Source organism: Sciurus vulgaris (assembly GCF_902686455.1).
Source record: "Sciurus vulgaris genome assembly, chromosome: 5".
NCBI classification, from domain to species: domain Eukaryota; kingdom Metazoa; phylum Chordata; class Mammalia; order Rodentia; family Sciuridae; genus Sciurus; species Sciurus vulgaris.
Window position 1 is genome coordinate 17,638,957 of NC_136465.1, and position 15,895 is coordinate 17,654,851.

At 40.0% G+C, this 15,895-nt stretch overlaps 1 protein-coding gene across 6 annotated transcripts in view; it reads left to right on the plus strand.

Annotated features, from left to right (window-relative positions):
• The window catches only part of PSD3 (pleckstrin and Sec7 domain containing 3), a 593,519-nt gene that overhangs the window by 504,306 nt on the left and 73,318 nt on the right, over window positions 1-15,895 (plus strand). The window lies entirely within an intron of this gene.

Genomic DNA, 15,895 nt, shown 5'->3' on the forward strand with positions numbered 1-15,895 from the left:
AATGATGTTTGTCTCATTCCACCATCTTTCCTTCTCCAAACCCCCTCTCATTCCCCCTACAAAATCCAAAGTTCCTCCATTCTTCCCTTACCCTCCTATCCCCCTCTTATGTATCAGCATCCACTTACCAGAGAAAACATTTAGCCTTTGGTTTTTGGGGATTGCTTATCTCACTTAGCATGACATTCTCCAACTCCATCCATTTACCTGCATGTGCCATAATTTTATTCTTCTTTATGGCCTGATACTATTCCATTGTATATATGTGCCACATTTTATGTATCCATTCTTCTATTGAAGGGCATCTAGGTTGATTCCACAATCTAGCTATTGGGAATTGAGCTGCTGTAAACATTGATGTGGCTGCGTCACTCTAGTATGCTAATTTTAAATTCTTTGGGTATAGGCCAAGGAGTGGGATAGCTGGGTCATATGGTGGTTCCATTCCAGGTTCTTTAAGGAATCTCTGTACTGCTTTCCAGAGTGACTGCACCAATGGCACTTTACTGGAGAAGCAACAAGTAATTTTGAGAAACCTGCATGATGATACTTTTTCTGATTCTGTTGCCAAGTCTGTAAACATTTATTTGGGTTCAGCATGTTCAGTATAGCTTGACTTATTTTACATTTATACATTTACTTAAATATGTCCAGGTGCTCTGATGACAGACATTACTGTAAGTTTTTAAGGATTTGGGTCAAAGTCCTTTGGAGAAATTGTTTGCCCATAAAGTGTTGATCGACTTATCTTGAAGGAACCACTTGTTCCACTCAGAAATCGACGTGTTATACTTTTTTAATTCTACAGACGAATTTTTCAGACTGCATCCATAATTTTTCATATAATGATATTAAACTTTGTAGGCTTTCTTGTTTCATTTTTGCCTTTTTTTTTTTTTTTCCTGTTACTGGGACTTGATTCCACAGGCACTCTAGCACTGAGCTACATCCTCAGTCTTATTTTATTGATTTACTTTTTGTTTGTTTGTTTGTTTGTTTTTGAGGCAGGGTCTCTTTAAGTTGTCCTGCCTCAGCATCCTATGTGGCTGGTCTTACAGGCGCAGACCACCCCCCCACACACCTCATTTTTTACCTTTTAACGATATGCTCAGCTCAGAAATTCCACCTCCAGAAGATAAATCAGGATTAAAAACAAGTACTATATCTAGATATTTTTACTAGACCCATTTAATCTGATACTAAGGGAAAGCTTTGGAAACTTATATTTGGAAAACGGAATGTATCTTTTGGATTTTGTTAGAATGAAAGTTTGGTAAGTTTCTCCTTTTCTCAGTCTGGTTGGTAGACCCTTGTAGAAATGCAGAAAGTGACCAGAAACAATGTGCCTAAAATATGAATGTTCTAAGTGGACATGATGGTGATTGAAGTATTACTCAATGTTAGAGCTCTTCAGTTATAAAGCAGTATTATTGTTATCATCCTTATTTTACAGATTTTACATCGGATGAGGAAATAGGTCTTAATCGCCTTAGCCCAGTTACAGTATAGAATCACAGTGTACCTGGTGGAACAAAATTCTGGTTTTAGCTATTAATGTAAAGAACAATTTCCATGAGAAAATGTGCTTGGCAGTCATTTAGGTTGTGCCTTGCTGGTGTGGCCGGGGCAGTCTGTCACTGTGGAGTTTGCACTTAGATAAATAGGTCTTAAACTAGGAGCAATGGGGCCCACACATTTATTTAGCCAACACAGTACTTTTTAAAACTTGAATTGCCTGAGTTAAGTCAGGCATTTCCTGACTGCCTCGAGATTCCACAGCTCCTGGGGCTCACTCCAGGCCTCCGCACACAGTAATTGCTGTACTTTCCTGGCCCCACTGTCCTCTGAGAGAGTGATTCCCCAATCATACTGACATAGCATGTAAGAGGGACAGGTTGCTAGAGAAGACCATTCATAATGCTGCACTTGTGTATTTCAGTGGTGAAAATGTGGCAGCGATGAAGCGTTCGTCTAGTTTTTAATTACCATGGCCTGCATAAACTAAGATGCAAATGATGAATTTATTTTCTACATGGATGAAGCACTTCTTGAGTAACTGAGACTCTATATCCATAAAATCTTGAACACAGCCTCTATCCCCCAAAGAAGTTGTTTATAGGTATACTGTATAGAAAATAATTGCAATTTGTAATTTTTGGCACAAACTTCTAAATAATATTCTATTAACTAACTTAACATTTCATACACATAAAATGTTCAAAATGAAGGGAAGAAGTACACTGGGGCCTACTGATGTTTTCCCAGATGATAAGGCAGAACTAGATGGGACAGTAGAAGTAGAATAGAAAAGAGAAAGCAGGAGCCGCAGTCTCCAGTATTTAAGAAAAATTATTATATGGCATAGGAAGTAACTTAGATGATTAAGGGTGATAAAAGTGCTTGTGTACGTGATGCTGAGTGGTATGTGTGTGTATTCTCTGCCTCAGTCCCCACATAAAAACCCTTTCCCAGTAAAACAAAGGTAAAAGGCAGAAAAGGTTAAAAGATTTTTAGAAGAATATATAGAACAATGACTTAATGACCTTTGAGTATAGTGTTTTTTAATTTAGAAGAAAAATAGGAAGACGTTTATATGCATGATTATATTAAGAGTAAAGACTTTTTGCCAGGTTGGGAATTGAACTCAGGGCTTGTGCATGCTAAGCTCTTGCTGTACCCCTGAGCTACACCCCAGTTCAAGACTTCTTCATTTAAAATTTTCTTTTAGAAAGTTAAAAAGTAAAACAGAGATTGAAAGCAGTCACTTGTAGCATCCATAGTATATATTTGTAAAGAAATCTTTAAATAGGAAAAGATACCCAGTAGGAAAATGGCAAAAATTAGAACAGACCATTCGCAAAAAAAGGAAACATAAATGATCAATACATATACGAAGACATATTCAATCCAACTAATAATCCAAAATTCTAATAATCAGTACACACTAAGATGGCATTTCCCATGCTAACCTTGGTCAAAATTTGAAAGGATATCAAATGTTTGCAAGGATTTAAAGCCATGGAGTCTCTTTTACCCTGCAAATGTATTAGTGGTCTCATCATTTTGGAAAACAATGGGCAATAATCAATAAATAATCACCTGTTTTGTGTGTCAGTTACAATCACCTATTCTTGTGTGTCAGCTAATCTATCATAGGTATGTATATACCCTGCCCCATAAAACCTCTTCCAGTTTTACAGGTGGGAGCATAGGCATAATGACATAATAACCCAGAACAACCTAAATGACCATTGATAGAAGATCGGATGGATTCTGTATGTAGTGTTCACACAATTGAACCCTGTTCACCAGTGAGAAGGAAGGAACTGGCATTCCATCTATCAATATGAATGAATCTCACAAATGGTTATGTTAAATGAAAAAGAACTTGCAGAATGATATGCTTATGTGATAACATTCTATAGCATGCAAAAAATACTGGTTTCAGTAGAAATATTCATATATAGAAATCACTCCCTATGGAATGATTGTTACCTCTGCCAGGGAGAATAACGTGCAGTGAGTAGAACCCAGAAATCGATGAATAGTTTAAATTTTTTGGTGGTGTGTGCATGCTTTTGTTGTATTTGATAGCTTTTGAATATCTTAAATGTTTCATAATACATTTTTAAAAACTCAGTGTTTGCAAGGAAAATTTAGAAACGTATGAAGATATTTTTCTTGAAATTTGTGCAAGCAACAACAAATCCCAGAAAATAAAACTGAGTACCAAGAAAAACAAAATCTTTCATGATTGTCATCACAATAGTGTAAAATTTAACAACTTTAAAACAAGAATAGAATTTTGCTCATTGTTCACATTTAGGAATGTGAGCACTTTAATTATGGTTACAAAGTAGAACAGAAATGTTGTCCTATTTGATCCTGTAAGAGTCCAGTGAAAGAAGCTGAAAGGTAAAGGAGGGAAAAAGAGCAAGGGGAAACAGAAAGAGCCATTAAGCTCCTCTTATGGAGAGAAAGTCAAAAGATACTGTTGATACTGAGGAAATAATAATAATCTATTCCTTGATTCAAAAATAAATAGGAAAATAATGATGTAAAGTGAAAGGTACAGTAATTAGGTTTGATATTGGTAATTATTTAATGATGTATGCATATATTTAAACATCAAATTGTACACTAGAAATACATACAATTGTTTTATTTGCCAATACCTCAATAAAGCTAGGGGGAAAAAAATCTTCATTGAGGAAGAGCATGTCAGGATCATCAGTATAAATACAAATAAAAATGCTTGCATATCAGGAAGACATATGGGGTATCCTTACTTGTCATAGCAGAAAACCAACAGAGAATGTTTATAACCTACTATGACATTGAGTGTTAGAAGCACCTTGTTTCAGTGTATGATGGTAATTAACTCTCAGGAAAAAATAGCTCGAATGTTAAACAGTAGTTTCTTTTGGAAAAAGGGACCAGAGAAGTAGGAAAGGAATGAATTGAAAGAGGCAAGTTGTGTGAACTTATCACCTTAGTTATTTTTAAATATCTTAAACACATTACTGCATTTTCAGGATAGATTATTCTTTCATTTTGCCCACCTGAGATTAGTTTCTAATTTGAAATATTGTAACATGAACTGCTCTTTCAGGATGTGAGGAACTCTTGATGGTACGGATTTTCAGTCTCATCTTAAATACTTTGGGCGTGAGGAGTAGTCACAGAGACAGAGTTAGGTGGCACCTGGCATCTTTAGGGAGGATCGCTCAGTGTAGATAGATTTACACACTTGCCTGTAATCAAAAGTTTTAAAAATGTATACCCACATGTCAAAAGTGAGAGAGTAGATGTTATCCTGAGTCACACATCCTGAAAATAGTTTATGAAGGCAGTGCAGGCAGAATTTTTTGCTATTGTGTAACATTGGGAACAGCGACACTATAATTAAGAGATAATCAAAGTGGAATCTTTTTTTTTTACCCCTCGCAAGACAGTTGTCTCCTCCTGTTAGAGAAAGATTCTTTAAATGAAGGCAAAGCAAAGCAATTATTTAAAAACTAGACTAGTTTCCCTTCCCATTTGCACTTCGCTGCTGTGGCAGCAGGGTGAAGTGATTTGGGCTATCGACAGGAGGTCCAGGAGCAGCCCAGTGATGGCAGCCATGGGTTCTCAAGGAGTTGTCGGTCACATCGTGGTGTTTTGGTGGAATTTTATCTGTTTTAGGTGAGGAATACTCCTTCACAATTCTACATTCAGACTGAAAGAATGTTTTAAGCTTATAAGTTTCACTTTGATGCCTTTAATTTAAAATCCACCCTTTTCTGCAGGAAAGTTGGTGAGAAGAGGCCACCCACCATTCTCCTCAGAAGCAGTACTTTTGACAAAGAACAGTGGAATATAAACTGCCAATCTTTTAGTGCCAAAAAAAAATCTGTGCAGAACCTCTGACGTATTTCTTTCTGAAAGAGGAATGCAGTTTTCACTTGTGTCTGATTTTTGGAAGTTATTCTATTTTTACTGTCAACTCGTTCTGTTTACCCTTTAAGTTTAGTGAACATTTGAGAGAAAGAAGAAAAATTAAGTCTTGTATCTGCTGTGGTAAATTAATACAGTATAGCAAATTGTTCAATAATCTGATGAAAACTTGAAATTAAAAATGCAGCATAGGGTCTTGATGGGCAGTGGTAGAGCCCCAGCTTAGTCTTGGGTTCAGTCTGTAGCATGAAAAACATAATTCGGTACTGTGACATCTGTCTCCCAAATCCACAGGAGCTTATGTTCCAAGGTCCCCAGTGGAAGTCTGGAATAGTAGACACTAGAGAAACCAATAATGTAATGCCTTTTCCATCTTAACTAAGCACTCACCATGCACCATGGCTGGAACTTTTGCTGTTTGAGGTGTGACAGCAAAATTAGCATGGATTTCATTTTCCTTCTTAACAATTGCGTGGTGTGATTCATTCTTACCATAGATTTTAGAAGCCTCAGCATATGATACTTCTTTCTTTTCCTTAAATGTTTGCCTTTCCTCTGAAAGGAAGCTCTTTAAAAGGCTTCTTTTTAGTACAAATTGCCTGCATCACTAATCTTGTGCTTTGAACCATTATTAAATAAAATGTTGAAAACTTGAACACAAATGATGAGATACCACAGTGCTAGGATAGTGGATCTGAAATGGCTACTGTGGTACTAACTGTGTAAACAGCACGGATGTGCTGGACAGAGGTGATTCATATCTGAGGCCGGATGGAGCAGGATGACTGGAGATGACATCAGAGTACTCAGAACAGCATGCAATTTAAAATTTACAAACGGCTTATTTCTGAAAATTTCCATTAATATTTTCAGACTACAGTGGATCACAGGAAACTGAAACCACAGAAAGGGAGACTGGAGATGGACCTGTTTCCTAAAGGAGCTGATCATGTGATACAAATCCGTGCACAACAATGTTACTAGGTGGTACCGACTTAAGAATTTGAACTTTGAAACTCAAATTATTTTTGAGCACCAACTGTTTGCCAGTAATCCTCACCCTGGGTGGGAGAGGGTGGGTGACACCTGAGTGGATGTCATTCCGCCCAGAGCTGAGTGCTGAATTGCAAAAGAAAGTTCAAGAAATCCTTGATCATAGAGATTAAGCATAAGAATATTCCAACATCTAATGCAGAGACCCTCAGGTGGACTAATCAGTAGAGATGGGTACTTGCCTGGTGTTTAGCAGAATGCCTGCTACATAGAAGAAACCCAGATGCCATTGTAGCTGCAGAATATCATCCTCTTGCAAGCAACTTAATGGCCAATAAAAGATGCACTAAATAAACTATATTAGAACAATATAATGCCATCCTTTGCAGTCATTTTTAATGACATGATATATAATTAGAAACAATTTAAGGCAACTAGTATCACAGTTCATGTGGCAACTGTACACATAGTAAAATGATTAGAAGGTTGAATACCAAATTACTGGTAGTGATTGTCTCTGGGAAAATCAATGTTTTATGTTATTTAACATTTATTAGTTAAAAATAACATTAATAGAAGGGGCTATTTAAAGTCATAATGAAATATAATTAAATTGAAAAAACGTGCAGAATTAGGATAGATGGAAGCAGGTGTAACATTTGTCACAGCATGATCACCAATTAAAAAATAATGGTTATGATAATATTATGGTATTTTCCCTTTCTTTTAAAAATGCTGTTAACGGCTGTCATAGTACAGTCTACAGTCTTCCCTAGACGTCTGCAAGGGATTGGATCCAGGACAGCTCATATACTGATGTAGTATTTGCAGATAATGGATTCTCATCTGTTCGTGTAGTTTAAATAATTTCTGTATTACTTAATGCCTAATAAAAGGCAAATGCTACATATATAGTTATTATACTGTATTACTTAAGGAATGATGACACCACAGAAAGTTTATTTAGTACAGATACAACCCATCATAGGCTTAACTACACAGTACACAAACGAGACTCTAGGTGGAGAGATTGGACGTCTGGGAAATGGAAGTCTGCCGCAGAGTCTGCCTAGGCCGGGGACTCAGCATAGTGCTCAGTGTGCGGTGAATTCAGGTTTTGCTTTTTGAAACTTTCTGGCTTTTGAAAATATCTATGGTTGGTTGAGTCTTCAGATGTGGAACATAGGACACAGAAGGCTGACTGAACCATTTACAGTAAACAAATTGGGGATGAAAGATGAATGGGTTAGGGTTTTCGAAGCAGTGATTTGCAGAAAGACTGCTGTTACCCTGCTCTTAAAGATGTACTCCTGGTCGCCCTTTTACAGAAAGGTGGAAAGCGCTCGAGAGTGCTGGAAATCTGATAAATGAAGGAAGTGTAACCTGACGTGGGATAAGCTGAGTTCAACCTTCAGGGTCATTACTTAAGATGAAACCTGCGGGGGGTGGACTGGTTTCTTGGTGCAAAATGTACGGCAAACCCCTGGCCCCAGGGTGAGGGCCAGGGACCCTGTCTCAGAGGAAGGAGTCAGAAGTCTCTCCTTGAGTTTCTAACTTGGGGGAAGGCAATCAAGCTGTTGTCATATTCCCTGCAGAACAGACGTCTGGGGGATGCTCATCCTCTCCAGTGGGAATCATTTTTATTGACCTGCAGCAGCTTTGGCCCCCAGGCATTTTAAAGGTGCCAGTGAGCCTCCAGCTGTTTTAGGATTACAATGGCTTACTTGAGTTGCTATTTGCAGAAGTGCATGCTCAGCAGGATCTTCAACTCTGTGGTTCCCTGGGTCACTGGGTGCCTGGGAAGTTGAAGGGACCTGGCTTGGTGTCCTTTGAGAGGCCCGTTTGTCTGATTCAGCAGTTACTTGCTCTTCTCACATACTTTTCATTTTAGTACTGTGCTTCTTGTAAGTTTTATGAAAAACCCTATATAAGTTGCTTAAGGAATTATGAAAATATCATTTGGATGCTTGATTTTCTTGGAGTTCGGTGGTCATAGCTTTCACATCAGTGAAGTGATCGAACTTGAGTAAAATCATGCTGTGCTCAACCTTTTGAGGAGTTTCTCCGAAACAGTAAGTTCTCCTGCCTTTCTTCATTCAGATCCATTTTCCAAGGGTGGTAAGGTGGCATTTATTTCCTAGAATTTTGAAGTCACTTATCCCAGATGTGTCTTGTTTTAATTTAGAAAACCCATCATAATTTATCACTCTATGTCAGTTCCTGTGAGCTGGTGTGCTTACTAACATCCTAGTTCCATAGTAAATGTCTTTTTTTTTGGGGGGGGGGGGGATGCTGGGGATCTAACCCAGGGCCTTGTGCTTGCAAGGCAAACACTCTACCAACTGAGCTATCTCCCCAGCCCCTTAACATCTTTTTTTCCTCTCTCTCCTTTGTCTTTAAGCAACCCAAGTTTTCTTATGTGTTTCACCTAAGTGATGGAGAAAACATTTTTAAACATCTCCCCTGTAATGTTTGTTGAATGAAACCACTGCATGCCTGTTTAGGACAGCTGCTTTTCACCTGGGGTGGGGGTGAATCTGCTGTGTGGACATAGCAACACATCAAAGTATTTCCTGGAGGTTCCTTTCTAGTATGGGGGAGGGGTGGGTCCATAATCCATCAGTGATAAATTCATACAGGTGAGACAAAGAAAAATAAAGCCGAGACCAAAGTGTCACTCAGTGGTCGAGCTCTTGCCTGGCATGATCAAGGCCCTAGGCTGAACTCCAGCACAGCAAAAAAGGGAAAAAGAAAGTTAAGGTTGGTGAGTGAAGGAAGTAGGCAGGTGCTATGTTGCAGAGGGCAAGAAGAGACATGCCTGGTTGAGTTGACACTTCGAGCAGAGGCCTGAATGAAGGAGGGGCAAGTCATGATGGTGTCTGGGAAGGGAACATTCTAGTAGGAGGTCAAGGTCAAAAGGAAAGCCTAAAACCTATTGGACTTTTTTTTTTCCTGTAAAGTTCTGATTAAGATTAAATTCTTAAAATCTTCTCTAACTTCTGAGTCTTCCTCATAAGAAGGAGTAATGGCTTCCTCCTTGTTCAGGAGTAGCACCAGGCTACCATTTGGTTTACAGAACTTATCCTGGTTTGTTTTCACTGCCTCCATATATTACCTGGGCTCTTCAGGGGTAAAGCAGGTATCTGAGTGATGGTGTCTGAAAAGCGAGCAAAATTCTCCAAGTGTCTACCCTGCAGGGAATACCTGAACAACATTATAGAGTGATCATGTTACATCATAACACATCCAGGTTACAGATCCGTAACCAAAGACGTTAGGTAGCATCCAAAATCAGAAAAATCATGGGCATCATGGCGAGAATAAAATCCAAGTGCCTGCATCCCCCTTCAGAATACTTTCTGCAAGATCGGTGCAAGGCATAGGTCTTGAAGACCAAAGGCAGTGCCTCGTCCAGGGTGAGCAGCAGCCTCCCAGAGAGCTCCTTGGACACGATAATCTTTCAGTTCTGGTTTCTATCCATATATAAACCTATTCCTGAAATGCAAAAGAAGGAAATATTTTTATTTTTTCTGGGAAAACAATAGGTGTAAGTTTTCTTTACTATGGCTCCAGTTTTTCTGTTTATAAAATAGAGTGGACAATGTATCCCTAAAGAGGAACATTGTAAGGATTAACTGATTTTTTTTTTTAATGTGTGAATTGCCTTAAGTGTTTCAAAGATGATTTAGAACTACAACATTGTAACAATACTGTTTTATTTCTGCCACCCTAATGTAAACCTGGGGATAATTAATACTATCAGTTGCTTAATATTGTCTGACTGGTCTCCCACTGGTAGCTTCTGTTATGCTCAGCTTGGATGTGACTGCTTCAAGCAATAATCTCAGAGTGCCTGAGCCCTGCTCTGTTAATTGAGCTTTAATAGTACAGTACTTTTTGTGATGCCTGAGGATATTTTGTAAAAGCAAGTTGGGGATAAGTGTACAGGGAGCACCCTTAACTTCATTTAATGATCTGTGAATCTGTCATCTGTGAATTTTTCCAAAACTTTCACAGACCAACTGCAGAATGCAGACTCCTGTGCCAGAGCTGCCAGCGGCCCCAGTGATATGACACGGAGATCGCCTCTGTCTGGGTGGCATATTACTTCATCCCGCAGGGTAGACACTTTGAGAATTTCGCCCAGTTTTCAGACACCATCACTAGGGAAATAAAGCAACTTTAAAAATACCTTCTGCCTTTCACAAATCTAATATAGAAGTGTCCTCATTGTATGAGGATAGAGCTTTTGCTGACCGCATCTTTGTTTCTGAGGTTCAGCAAGGTGCTGAGATTATTTTGGGATGACCTCATTGGGATTGCAGTTTATTTTGAACATCTTTCTCTGTGAACCTAAAGATACCGAGAGCATTTTGTGTCGGAACTGTCTCCTTCCCATATTCTTGGTGTTTCGTGGCCTGGCAGGGTTGTTGGCCTTCAGACCATTGCAGCCCCTTGGGGTAGAGAAAAGGAATCTTTTCTCTTTGATGCAGATATGGCTACTGACCTCTGCTATTGAGGGGATAAGAGAGGTGTTTTTATCATTGCACATGGGACAATGGAAGAATATTTTCAAGACAATAAATGAGAAGGGAAGGTTGACATATTAAATGGAAAAATAGGCAATATGTATACTCTTTCTTTTCATAGGATGTCTTTCTGGTATTAAACTTGAAAAAAAAAAAAGCGGGGTGGGGGGAGAACAGATGATTGGGGAATCCAGAATGAGGATTGGTCAAAAATAAGACAAGATGTTGATGTAGGACAAAATAATCTGCCTTTTGAATAAGGTAGAACAATTGGAGTAGTAAGATCTTAAGGACAATCCTTTTCCAGTGCAGTTGGGAAGAAATTAAAGTTGGAGAATATAGCATGCAAATATAAACTTCAGTATGAACATGGGTTTGGGAGGAATTTTAAAAATAAGCAACTTGTCTTGCTGGCATATAGGCATTACGGAATATTTCATACCTTCCTCTTTGTGAAAGAAGGGTAACTGTTCTACCCTTTCATTCCCAGGTGTATATTTCACTCTTTTACAAAGATCACTGGTAAACTGAAGCCAGAAGATTATTCATGGTATTATTCATGGTCCTTTATATTCCCAAATAGATTTATTCAAATATGCAATAAAGATGAGGAAATAATTGATTTAAGATTCAGTGAGAGTTCCAGGAGCACCCATCTTTGGCGCAACTGCCAATTTTTCTTCAGCAAATATGTATGTTCTTTGTGCTTGTGTCTTTGTGTGTGCGTGTATCTTTGTGTGTGTGTGATACAGAATAGCAATCAGATTTGTTGACTTTTGCATTTTTACTTTAACCCACACTGGACAGGAAGCTAGTCCCCAAGCCAGGAATATGTGTGGGGTCAGTTACACAGACTGTTTACCACAAATTTCCATTCACTCCATTTGGAATGATGTTTTTTCCTGACAGATCAGGGCCCCTGGTGAATTGGTTCATAAATAATCTAATCACCTCTGTGACTTAGTTATCCAAGAAACTATATCCTGAGTCTGATTTAACTGGCCTTTTCATATCTTCAAACCACAGTGAAAATGCACTGTGCCGTGGGCAGGCAGGTGCCACCTAGCAGTTGGGGTTGCAGATTCCACGCCTATACACGTGATCGTGATCATCGTGGCTCCCTCATAGAGTTGCAGGTGTTAGTTTTTACATGTCGACTCTTGGAACCTTGCCTAAAACCATATGCACTCAGTAAACGTTAGCTGCTGCTATCACTACTACTATAATTATCATTGCCAGTAGCATATTTTCCTGCAGCAATGAGTGGGCAGACCCAGGGATTGTGCCTCTCATCTGAGATTTGTAGCCCTGAGCAGGGCTGCCTGTGAATACCCTAGAGTTAAGAGCGATTGGAGGGCTGGGGAGATAGCTCAGTCGGTAGAGTGCTTGCCTTTTAAACACAAGGCCCTGGATTCGATCCCCAGTGCCCCCCCCCCCAAAAAAAAAAGAACAATTGGAGAAAGTCTCTGATTTCTGGTCTCGTCATCTCGTCACAGAGGGAGCAGGTCTGACTGGCCCAAAGGAGTGTCACTCCGGTGATTTCCCCGTCTTCACATATCCCTAGAACATCTCTCTTCCTCTGAATTGCCCTCTAACGATAACTTGGAAATCCTCAGATGGGTGACCTCTTCAGCTTGCTTACCTTTCAGAGCGGCAAATGTAATTAGTTATAGAGACGTCAATAAGAAAGAGGTAGTGCCTACCTGGAAGGATTGTTTGGACCAAATACAACAGTTGTGTATAATGCTAGCCCGATGGTGGCGCTGGACCACGGCGTGGGTCCTGAGAGTCACCACCTCGCCTCTCTCCTTGCATTTCTTTATTTTGCACTCTGTTCTGGCCCTTGTCTCTCATCTAGGCCCTCACAATAGCTCCCCTACTGGTTGGTTTCCCTTGTTCTGATTTCCCTCTCTCTATCCTTAACCCCCAAAAGCTCCTGTATCCTGTTCCAAATGAATTCTTCCTCGATTACCGAGTTCATGAATAAATTCTTTTGTTAACAAAAGGGAAAGATTTTTAAAAGTAGATTTATCACTTTATATTAGAGTAGGAATTCTGAACTCTTGTGTGATAAAACATCTAAAGGTGAGAGAAAAAAAAAATATTTTAAAGACCTTTCAAATCAATGGAGGAACTTGTAACAGTCAAAGAGAAATCTGGGGAGGCCAGAAAGAAAGCCTGAGTGCACATCCAGGGAGGGAAGCTAGTCCTGCGGCACTAAACCTCCACGGGGCTGCAGGATCTGGTGCCAACCAGGGCTGGAAGTGAAATCACAGAGCTCTGGGCACTGAAGAATGAAGAGCGTGAGGTTCTACGGGAGCAGAGAGGCACACAGGGGAGGCAGTGAGGAGTCAGTGAGCCCGGGAGGCAGTTCTGAAGACAGCAGAGGAAGAGACCAGGTGGCTACAGGTTTTCCAAAATGGTACACAGGAAGCCCAGCACCCTAACTTAGACTCACCTTTAGACTCAGGGAAAACCTCCCTATAATATAGAAGAGGTGGTCAGATATTATCTTCATTAGAAAAAGTCATTGTCAACCTATAATTTTTTAATGAAATTAATTTTTTTGTAAACAAGAGTAGAAAAAAATTCAGCCCCAGAAGATCCTTACTGAAGGGACTTCTCAGGATATACTTCAAGAAATAATTGAAAATGGCCTCTGAAGAAGAGCTGGAGGCTTGGAAAGAGGTGATGAAGACAGATAAAAGATAACAGGGTAAATCTAAGCAGTAAACATTTATAAAAAAATATCTATTTCAGTAGCAGTTGTTTAAAAAGCTAAGTAATAGCATTATGTAAGGTTGGAGGCAGATGACTAGAATTAAAACATTCCAAGGCCTGTTTAGTTTGGGGAAGGAGAGCAATTGATCATCTTTGGACTTGAAAGAGACATATTAACAACTGCTTTGAAAGTGTGATCCAGACATCAGAGGGTGTCTTTAAGTTCTGTAAGCGCGCTCTCAGTAGCTACCTGGCTTTTCCTCAAAACGCGTCTCCCCACCCCTTCCACCTCTGCAGTCAAAGCCTCCTAGTCAGATAAGTTGGTGTCCACCCGTGATCTTCTCCTTCCTTCCATCTTGTTCATTAAGTGATTGCAGTTCTTCAGTCAGCCTTACGTGCTTAGTAACGCACGTGCTAGGAAGTCTGTGTCTGCATTCCGCAGTCATGGTTCTGATGAACGGGCTCTTCGTCCATGGGCATCCAGCCCCCATGCCGCATGGTGAGCCTTATCGTGCACAGCAGCAATAGCAGCTCCGAGTGAGTGGTGTGAAGTCTGAGCAGCTGGGCCTTCCCCTGGAGAGCCCTCTCCGCCTGCTCCAGAGCTCAGTTGTCCCCGTACACTGAGGTCCACTGGTGTAAACTGGACGTAATAATCGTACGTTACCCTCAGCAGCATGGTGTGTGTTGAATGGATATGTATGTGTCAGAGCACTTAGGGAACTGCTTCTGTATATGCTAGCTGTGTACTTGTGAGAATTTACTTTTAAGTTATCTTGTAGGGAGGGCTATAGGTTGCTTCGTTCAAGTCTTAAACCACTAAATTGTAATTGACCATGGACAAGATTAAATCTTACTCTTCTGTGGGAGATGGGAAAGTAGAGGTGAGGTAGAAGGTGACTCAGTGGACGCTAGTCACTCAAGGGTGACGTTTAAGATCACAGTTTAATTGTAGAGCTCTTTGGAATCTGTTTCTAAGAGACTTCACATGGCAATGGAAAGAACTTACACAAGAGTTTATAGATTTTTTTTTTTTTTTTAACGTCACAAGTAGCAAAACAGATTTTGTAGATATTTGAACTGCAGGGATCTTGAGATCCCACTAAACTAACTTGAGGGCTTCGAGGAAGGCTTTTAAATGGCAGGGCCTAGATCCTCCTATGGAGAACAGGAAGGCTGCTCTCCAGTGGTTAGCCAGTGCTTTGCTTTAAGTCATAGAAATTACCCCCTTATGAAAATGAAGCAGCCGAAGTCCTGAGAGCTGAGTGACCGGTCAGGAGGTTCCCAGCCAGGGGTGGGCTTAGGACGAGGAGAGGCTTAGAAGGGGATGGAAACCAGCTAGCTGGTCTGCTTTCCACGCTGCCTCCCGTCCCGCAGTGTCAGAAGTGTCCTCTGTGGAACATCGAAATGAGTATTTATTGTAGGTTTGATCCGTGTCTCTTTTTTAGTCATTTGTTTTCTTTACAAAGAAGATCATGGTGTGCCCCCCCTGCACGCCCCCACACACTTTTTTTTTTTTTTTTAAACCACTTAGTGGAAACAGAAGGGATGGTATTTTTTATTTCCCCTGAAACCCTGCAGAGCGGATGTTTTGCGGCCTTTCTTGCCAGGTGGATATCTCAGTGTGGTGCTGGCAGGAGCCCCTGGGTCCTGCAGGGGAATATTCTCCTCCTTTCCAAGCCTGAATCAAAAGAGATTTAAAGGGTCTGTGTTGAGAGCGATCCACTTCCCACCTTGGTTCAGGTGTCCAAGTTAAAGGTGATCTAAAGACAGCCACATGTTTGACAAATGTGAATAAATAAATGGTCTTGCCTCTGTCGTTGACTAATGTTTAGAAAAATGATGTTCAGGTAGTAAGGTTTTCCGGTGCAGATTTTAGTTTGATTAAAGAGTTAAGAGTAAGTAGTAAGTTGTTTTGCGAATCTGTTCTTTCTCTGGGACAATTTATATGCGTTTAAGTTGAACAGAGTAGTTCTACATTCTATGCCAGCTAAATAAACTAAAGGAATATAAAGACTTCTGGAAAAATTAACTTGGAGAATCTTCGTTATGTCTAACATCTGCCTTGCACTATGCTAGATTCTGTCAATTCTAAAGATGAAGGATATGAGGGGAAATACTGGGGCGTGATATTGCCCAAATTTTATTGTTCCACTGTGGGCATGTGTGAATATGTAACAACAAACCGCACCATTAGGTACAACATTATAATGCACCAA